General features: G+C 39.6%; 1 non-coding gene across 1 annotated transcript; it reads right to left on the minus strand.

Moving 5' to 3' along the window:
• Window positions 1-5,214: 5,214 nt before the first annotated feature.
• Window positions 5,215-5,324, minus strand: LOC122106379. Its single transcript, XR_006147155.1, has one exon. It is a non-coding gene; the product is annotated as a U6 spliceosomal RNA (small nuclear RNA).
• Between the last annotated feature and the right edge of the window lie 4,613 nt (window positions 5,325-9,937).

Below are 9,937 nucleotides of genomic sequence, written 5' to 3' on the forward strand. Positions count from 1 at the left end.
GGATTATAGACATGAGCCACTGGCTCCCCAGTGTATTCTTTTTGTAACCAAATTGCATTATCATTTTTTTATATTCACATCTTCCTGAGTAATCATACCCATCTAGAAATCATAAAAATGGGAAGAAATAAAAAAGTCAAAGGCCTACAAAGTGATCATTTTAGTGGACAAGATAGTTTTATGGTTTTAATATATATTTATTTTATATATATATAAATAAATATATATAAATATATATACATAAATATATATAAATAAATATAAATATATATAAAAGCTGGGCATTGTTGGCTCATGCCTATAATCCTAGCTACTCAGGAGGCTGAGATCTGAGGATCATGGTTCAAAGCCAGCCTGAGCAGAAAAGTCCATGAGACTCTTATCTCTAATAAACAACTCAGAAAAAGTTGGAAGTGGCACTGTGGCTCAAGTGGTAGAGCACTAACCTTGAGCAAAAAAAAGCTTAGGGTAAAAAAAGCTTAGGGTTAGGGAATGTGACTTAGTGTAGAGCACTTGCCTCCCATGCAGGAAGCCCTGGGTTCGATTCCTCAGTACCATATAAACAGAAAAAGCCATAAGTGGCACTGTGGCTCAAGTGGTAGAGTGCTAGCCTTAAGCACAAAGAGGCTCACGGACAGTGCCCAGGCCCTGAGTTCAAGCCCAAGTCTGGCAAAAATAAAAACAAAAAAAGCTCAGGCCTTGAGTTCAAACCCCAGAATCAGTAAAAACTATAATAAGTATATACTTAGTTAGGATTTTTCTTTATCATTGATTAAAAAGACAAATAAATCTCTTCATAGCCTACATAAGTCTATATTATGTTATAATGGGGATGACTTATTGAAGGCATATTCTCTGCATTTAGCAGAGGATCAAGTACAGAACAAGGTAAGCACCCTGTCCAGTGGTTTCCATTGTGATGGGAAGCTCTTTGAGAGAACTAGGCCCACTTTAGCATAATTGTAAGTACTACTTAGCATATTTCCTGGCAAAGTTGGAGAAGCAAGGCAGGATTGAAAAAGATCTTGTTGTGTTGTCATCTGTTTCCTTAAATAAATCCTTGAGCATTAAGGAAAATAAGGCTATTTAGCGAGTTGCAGGATATATTTAACTGAAAAAATGAACATGTTCAATGGTTTAACCTGGGCTAACCTTGAAACCCAGCTTTGACTCTAGGTTGGCTTATCTGTAATGAAATCACAAGTCATAAATTACAGTGATCTTGTGTTTCACTGTGTCATTTGGAGATATGTAATCAGTGCCCACCATTACCTAATCAGTACTTCTATAGCAAGTAATGGTTGCCTACCACATACTTGGCTCTTAATCGGTACTTGTTGAATGAATGAATGAATGAATGAATGGATAGAATTGAGGAAATGACTAACCCAAATGGGAGAAGAGAAGTTGGTTCAATAGAGTTGGTGCCAAACATCTCCATGTTTTTAATCTATCTATAGCAGCTCTCATTTCTACAGCAATTAATCAAGCATGACTGCACTGACCTCTTCCTACGCCACATGATTCTTCTCCTATTCTTTCTTTCAAGTCATGTGTTATTATTTCCTTTGTATGTGTGTATACTTGTGCCAATACTGAGGCTTGAAATCAAGGCATTACTCTCTTGCTTGGCTTTTGTGCTCAAGGTCAGTGCTCTACCACTTCACTTCTGCTTTTTGTTGGCTCATGGGAAGTAAGAGTCTCACTGACTTTCTTGCCTGGGCTTTTTTCAAACCACCATCCTCAGATCTCAATCTCCTGAGTAGCTAGAATTACAGGTGTGAGCCACTGGTGCCCGGCATGTGTTATCATTTCAATATTCATTTGATTTTACCAGGCATTTTAAGAGCTCTCATTCGGTGCTAAGTACTGGGCTAGCTGCTGGAGACCCAGGAAAAAAATTCTTTTCTAAATGATTTTACAGTCTGGTTGGGAAGACAAATTATATATCATGGCAACTATAACTATATATAAATATGTCTATAGCAAATTATTATAGTTCACTGAGATGAAGTGTCACAGTAGGAATTTGAATAAATGAGGCATAAGAACTGAGAATGAAGTATCTGAAGCTGGGGGACAGTAGACCTATGAACAAAGTATTGGGACTTTCTATCTCCTCTAAGGATTCTGAATTACCTGATTCCATGACATTGTACTCACTTAGAGAGAGGATGATCTACCCACTATACAACATAATTACTACAATGGATATCCTTTTTGCAAGTAAGTTTGGCCTAAATAATTGTCAGTAAAGACAAAGTTTGCTTAACAATAATCTGTGCATCTGGTGGTTTAGGCCTATACTCTTTGCTACTCAAGAGGCTAAGACCTGAGGATTGAGGTTCAAGGCCAACCCAAGAAGGAAATTTCATGAGATGGTTTTTTTTTTTTTTTCTGGTTGTGGGCTTGAACTCTGGGCACGGATGCTGTCCCTCAGCTCTTCAGCTCAAAGTGAACATTCTACCACCTGAGCCACAGCGCCACTTCCAGTTTTCTGGTGGTTAATTGGAGATAAGAGTCTCACGGACTTTCCTGCGTGGGCTGGTTTTGAACCATGATCCTCAGATCTCAGCCTCCTGAGTAGCTAAGATTACAGGTGTGAGCCACCAATGCCTGGCTCATGAGACTCTTACCTTCAATAAACTACTCAAAAAAAAAAAAAAAAAGCTAGAAGTAGAGCTGTGATTCAAATAATAGAGTGCTAACCTTGAGCAAAAGAAGCTCAAGGACAGCACCTGACTTCAGGACCAGCAAAAAAAAAAAAAAATCACTTGTGACTTCTCTTTGCAGTGTTAACTTATCTGTGCTAGTCAGTTTTAATTGTGCCCTGAAAAAGTTACTTAAAAATAAAATAAGGAATTCTTTTCGTTGTTGTTGGTGGTTGAACTCAGGGTCTGGCCTGAATGCTGTCCCTGAGCTCTTTGTGCTCAAGGCTAGCACTCTGCCACTTGAGCCACAATGCCACTTCCAGTTTTTGAGTAGTTAATTGGAGACAAGAGTCTCATGGGGACTTTTCTGCTCCAACTGGCTTTGAACCACGATCCTCAGATTTCAGCCTTTGATTAGCTAGGATTACAGGTGTGAGCCACTGGTGCCCCACAAAACAAGGAATTCTAAATTTCAGGTGTCAAATAATAATAATAATAAACTATTTTCATCAGGATTGTAGTATATGAACTTGTTGGCTTGAGAAGTTTGTTTTGATTTTGATATTTTCTTTTCATTTCTTGTGTGTGTGTGTGTGTGTGTGTGTGTGTGTGTGTGTGTGCGTGCGCGCGTGCGCGCACGCGTGTGTGCTAGTATTTGGGGTTTGATCTCAGGTCCTGGGCACTAATCTTTAGCTTTTCCTACTCTGCTGCTCTGTCACTTGAGCTCTACTTCCAGCTTTTTGTTGGTTAATTGGAGATAAGAATTTCATGGACTTTCCTGCTCAGACTGGCTTCAAACCTTAATCCTCAAAATTTTCAGCCTCTTGAGTAGCTAGGATTACAGGCATGAGCCACCACTTTTAATCTGTTACTTTTTTGATCAGCTTGTTTGATTATCAATATGTAGTAAAAGGTGCACTGGATTGAAGAAACAACACAGCTTATACTCTATGATGTTTAAAAAAAATCTACTTAGCTACATATTAGGTTTGCTTTATTCAGTTCACACACCACTGAGGATTTTAATGTAATTTATGTTTCTGTTGCCTGGATGTAAATAAATAAAAAGTAGGAAGTTCTTTGCATCCCGCTCTCTCAGGGGAAGGCGATATAGAGATAACCTGTGCTTTGATCATTTTATTTTACAATCAGTATCTTAGATGGCAGATTTAAGACAGGTTCTGTAGATTGCTGTTTGGCTTTTATTACGAAGGCCTGATGTGAACAGGATATATACCACAATATAATATTACTATCCGTCTTGTGACTTCAACCACATTTCAGGGTACCATAGTAAATCACCTGTAGGAAGATAGTAGATAATGTGTTCTGTAAATCCCCCTTCCTTGATCTCTGTAGGAGCCTAAATAGAAATGTATTATCATGCTGAAGTACAGTTAGACTATCATCAGCTCCATTACCCATCTCAATTTCAAAAGTAAAGGGAGTAATATAGGAAATAAAAACCATGTATACTTTTTCTCTTTGAAAGCTGTCAATCATATTACATTTCAGCTGATGGATTGCAAGCATACTGCCCATCAAGCTCTCCAATGGAGAGGTCGCTAGGACATGACACGTGGAGAAAACAGTATGGAGGAAAAGGTTCAGAATTCTAGGTCATGTGAACTGATCACTTAATTGCAATTTGTGTGTGTGTATGTGTGTGTGAATGTATGTGCCACTACTAGGGCTTGAACTCAGGGCCTGGTTACTGTTTGTTAGCTTTGGTGCTCAAGGCTGGTGCTCTACCATTTTAGCCACACCACCACTTCTGGCTTTTGCTGGTTAATTGGAGATCAGAGTCTTGTGGACTTTCCTGCTAGGGTTGGCTGCTTTGAACTATGATCCTCAGATCTCAGCCTCCCGAGTGGCTAGGATTACAGGTATGCAGTATCAGTGCCAGGCTCCTTTTAGCACATCATTACGAGCTACTCAACCTTTGAATGAATGTCAGTGAGCCTTCAAAATGTTGACAGAATCCTGAATATTTTAGGAAGTTCTTCATTTCATTTAGCTGAAATCATTTCCCCACCCCTCACCCTAAGCCAACCTTTGGCTGATTTTCATATCTCTGTAGAATGTAAATCAGCTCTGGAACCATGTCATTTGCCCTACCACACCAGTTGTCCCTGCTCTATGAGCACCCTTAAGTGGAGATTGGGTATAACTTCAGTTATTCATTGTGGTCTCATCGTGTTCAATGACCCTCTGGAGGCCCTAGGAGCTATCCACATTCCCCTTACACCATAACTCCTAGAATGGTTACAGTCCATTAGACATTGTGTACCCAGTGAAGGGTACAGTGCCACCTTTACTGTCCTTGGTGTGAACTGTCTTTTTACCTTAACTTTAGATTGCCTAGCTCTGTGTGTGGTCTGAGCACTGTCTCTGAGCATTTGTGCTGAAAGCTAGCACTTTACTAGGGGAGTCACAGCTCCATTTCTGGCTTTTTGGTGATCAGTTGGAGATAAGAGTCTTATGGACTTTTCCTGCTCAGGATGGCATCAAACCTCAATCCTCAGACTTCGATCTTCAAACCATACAGAGGGGTTACAATTAAAAAAATGTGGAACGCTTCACAAATTTGCATGTCATCCTTGTGCAGGGCCATGCTAAGCTTCTCTGTATGGTTCCAGTTTTAGTATATGTGTGTGCTGCCGAAGCGAACACTAAATGTTCATTCTTTTTTTTTTTTGGGTCCGGTCATGGGGTCTGAACTCTGGGCCTGGGTGCTGTCCTTCAGCTCTTCAGCTCAAGGCTAGCACTCTACCACTTGAGCCACAGCACCACTTCCGGCTTTTTTCTTTTTGCTTATGTGGTGCTGAGGAACCGAACCCAGGGCCTCAGGCATGCAAGGCAAACGCTCTACCACTGAGCCACCTTCCCAGCCCTAAATGTTCATTCTTAACGAATTTGTTAATCTCTCCTATAGTGAGAGATAGATACATTTATATGACTTGATGAAAGTTTGTGTAGAGCGCTTTCAAGGCCTTTAATTAATATATATATAATCAATATATTTATATTAATAATTATATATATGTTTGGTACATTTATAATTTTTTTTAAAAAAGGACTCTTGAATTGTGTAAGTTTTAGAGCCATAAAACTTGAGTATGTTCTTTCCTGCAATGCCCCAAATGCCTCTCTTCAAATGTACCCTCTTCACCAACCCAACCACAATCCCAGATAGGATACACAACTATTCTTTTTTTTTTTTTTTTGACAGTGATAGGAGTCATTTATTAAAGGATTTTTCTTATTTATTTATTTTTAAATTTTTATTGTCAAGGTGACATACAGAGAGGTTTCAGTAACATATGTAAGGGAGTGAGTACATTTCTTGTTTAACTTGTTAGCCCTTCCCTAATTTTTCTTCCTTTTTCCCTCCCCTCCAACACCCCCACACACAGTTGTACAGATCCAACATATTTTCTTGTGAGTATCACTCTTGCATTGGTTCCTCTTTTTGTCCTTTGTCTCACCATTTTGTTGTTCCCCTTCCCTTCCTAATTCAGATAAACATATATACAATACCTAGGGTACTAAAATCAAATACAGTGACAACAGGGGATAAACCATAGAGGGACAAATACAAAAGAAACAAGACATCACATAGTACATTAAAAACAACAACAAAGAAAAACCTCTTGTGTCCATGTCTTGGGGTTCATTTCACTTAGCATCATCTTATATGGTCAAAAGTACATAGATATTGAGCTATTCAGTTCATCTGCTAGGATTATTCTAGACTTATGCTAATTATTACAAATGAGGGAAGCCATGGGACCTATGTTTCTTTGGGTCTGGCTTACTTCACTTAATGTTTTTTTTTTCAATTTTTTCCATTTCCTTACAAATGGGGCAGTGTCATTCTTTCTGATGGAAACATAGATTTCCATTATATATATATATATATATATATATATATATATATATATAATCTCACATTTTCTTGACATTAGGCAGCTATTGTCTGGACCATTATAATATCTGGTTTCACTCAGTGCTGGTGCTTCATGTCTGGGCAGTTAAGTCTGTGAAACTTTGCTTTCTTGTTTTTTTAGTTCTAAGACTGGAACTCGAACTCAGTACCTGACGCTTTTGCTCATTGACTAGTGTTCTACCGAGTTACTCTATCAACCCCAATAGGGTTGGTTTTCTCTTCTCTTCTCTTCCTTCCTTCCTTCCTTCCTTCCTTCCTTCCTTCCTTCCTTCCTTCCTCCCTCCCTCCCTCCCTCTCTCTCTTTCTTTCTTTTCCTTCCTTCCCCCCTCTCTTTCTTTTTCTTTTCTGTGAGACTTTTATCTCCAACAAACCACCTAAAAGCTCAGGTGTTAGAGTACTACTAGCCTTGAGCAAAAAGCTCAAGCCCCTGAGTTCAAGTTTCAGTACAGACAGGTGCACGCCACACACACACACACACTCACACACATACACACAATGCCTCTTTGTCTTTGGTCTCTCTGAAAAAGCAAATCTAATCATTTGCTTCCTTGTTTCAGTCCTTTCAATGGAATACTACATAGAAATTTGAACAAAAAAATCATCAAGATAAAGCCGGGCGCTGGTGGCTCACGCCTGTACCTAGCTACTCAGGAGGCTGAGATCTGAGGATCGCGGTTCAAAGCCAGCCCGGGCAGGAGAGACCGTGAGACTCCTATCTCCAATAAACGATCAGGAAACCAGAAGTGGCGCTGTAGCTCAAGTGGTAGAGCGCTTCCCTTGAGCTGAAGAGCTGAGGGACAGCGCCCAGGCCCAGAGTTCAAGCCCCGTGACTGACCAAAAAAAAAAAAAAAAAAAAAAAAATCATCAAGATACACACTTTTGTATACTTCTCTATATATGCTGTACTTAGTACAGTTTTTACTTTAAAATAGTTATTTTCCTATTGACCTTATATAAAATTCACATTTTTTAAATTAATAAGTTTTTTTATTGTGAAAATACTGTACAGAGGGGATTACAATTACATGAGCAAGGTAATGCGTACATTTCTTATCAAGCATTGTTGCCTCCTCCTTTGTTTCCCCTTCCCATCCCTGCCCTTCCATCTCCCTCCCCACCCCTGCACCCTCCCTGCCAAAGTTGTAAAGTTCATTTTTCGACATAGTATCTTGTACATCTCATTGTTGCAATGGGTCCACATGTATCCCTATTTGTTTTTCCCTTCCCCTCCCCAAATTATACCAACATCAAATACAGTGAAAACAGGGGTTATACTGTGGGGGAGGGACATACAAAGCAACAAAAAAAAATCACCTTATAAATATGTTAGAAACAATAGCAAGAAAGAAAAACCATTCTTTAATATGGGCTAGGTAAGAAGGATTGTGTGTGGCAGACATGGTGGGTTGATTGCACACCATAGCCTCTCCTACAACCAGTTCCAATCTCTGATCCTGCTGGAAGAGCCTTGATTTACTTTAGCTCAGGCTAGATACTTTTGGCAGCCTTCAAAAGCAACAGGCATGTGTGTATATGTACACACATATGTGTGTATGTGTGCGTGTGTGTATGTGACTATTACTAGGGCTTGAACTCAGGTGCTTGAGCTGCTAGGAAGGTACTCTGTTGCATTTCCAGATCATGGACTATTTTTTCAGAAGAAAATACATTGGGAAACAAATGATACTGAAATATGGTTACTACATTATAACTAGTGGTGTATGCCTGTAATACCTACCTACTCAGGAGGCTGAAATATGAGGATCATAAACTGAAACTGCCCATGAAGGCAAATCTGAGAGACTCTTATTTCCAATAAACCAGCAAAAAGCCAGAAGTTGAGTGGAGGTTCACGCCTATAATCCCAGTTACTCAGAAAGCTGAGATCTGAGGATCTCTGCTGGAAGCCAGCCTGTTCAGAAAAGTCCCTGTGAAACCCTTATCTCCAATAAACTACTCAAAAAAGCTGGAAGTAGCTCTGGGGCTCAAGTGGTAGAGCGTTAGCCTCAAGCACCAAGAGGCCTGGGGACAGCGCGCAGGCTGAGTTCAAGCCCCAGGACAGTAAAATAAATAAACAAATATCCATTTGTTTTACCAGCAGTAGATAGTTTTAGTGTTGGCTCCATCCACTAAGGACATAGTCACAAACTGGAGGAGTAGAGAAGAGGGAATGGATGGGGTGAAACATTTGGAGAAATTTGACTTACTCTTAAAAAAGGAACTGTTATCGCTGCCTGGGCTCCTTAAAAGGATCCAGTTTAAGCAGACAGACTTCCAGGTGGCAACATGACAAGAACCTTCATCCTTGAGGATAGGTTGACCTACCCACTTCTGCAGCTGCCTGCATCTGTCATGCTCAGCCTATTTCCTTTTCCCCCCAATTTCAATAGGAATACAATTTTTGGCTGCAGATGTTGGCTCTAGGTATATTTAAGGAGATCATATTAAATAAAGACACTTGCACATCCATGTTCATCGTTGCACTATTCACAATAGCTAAATTATGGAAACAGCCCAGATGCCCTACAATAGATGAGTGGATCAAAAATATGTGGTGCCTATTCACAATGGAATTTTATACAGCCATTAGATAGAACAATATTATATCATTTGCAGGGAAATGGATGGACCTAGAACAAATCATGTTAAGTAAGATAAAGGCAAGCTCAGAGACAAACAGTGCATGTTTCCCTCATATGCAGAAGCTAGATCGAAAGTACACCCTGTCTTGATCTTATTCTAGACTCTAGGCATTCTCACACAGTGAGACTGAAAGAGGATATTCTTAGGGGAGGATCACAAAGGTGTAATGCCTCTGACTACATAAAATAATATTTATGCAAATGAAAAAAATCATATTAAGGATGTTTTTCTATTCCTGAAAGATACTTCATTATAGTACTAGTCTGAAACATTTAAGAAGATACAACTGCTTGGGTGCTGTCCCTCAGCTTTTTTCACTTAAGGCGAGTGCTGTACTACTTGAGCCATGGCTCTACTTCTGGCTTTTTGGTGGTTAACTGGAGATAAGAATCTCATGGACTTTCTTGCCTGGACAGGCTTCAACTATGATCTTCAGATCTCAGACTTCTGAGTAGGTGGGATTACAGGTGTGAGTCACCAACATGTGGCTATAACATTAAAAAAATTCTGTGAGACTCGCATATTTTCCCAGATCAAGTTCCCATATCTTCCTCTTGTCTTGTTTTGCCTCATCTTTCTTCTAAGAGGCAGAGCTAAGGTTGCAGAGATGATGAAATGGACTTGCTCACCTAGAAGCATTATGGCCAAAGAATGATGGCCAGATACATAATTTTTCTGTACAGTAGCTCTCCCT

Source organism: Dipodomys spectabilis, unplaced genomic scaffold, assembly GCF_019054845.1.
Source record: "Dipodomys spectabilis isolate Male_0828 unplaced genomic scaffold, ASM1905484v1 ptg000039l, whole genome shotgun sequence".
In the NCBI taxonomy this organism is placed as follows: domain Eukaryota; kingdom Metazoa; phylum Chordata; class Mammalia; order Rodentia; family Heteromyidae; genus Dipodomys; species Dipodomys spectabilis.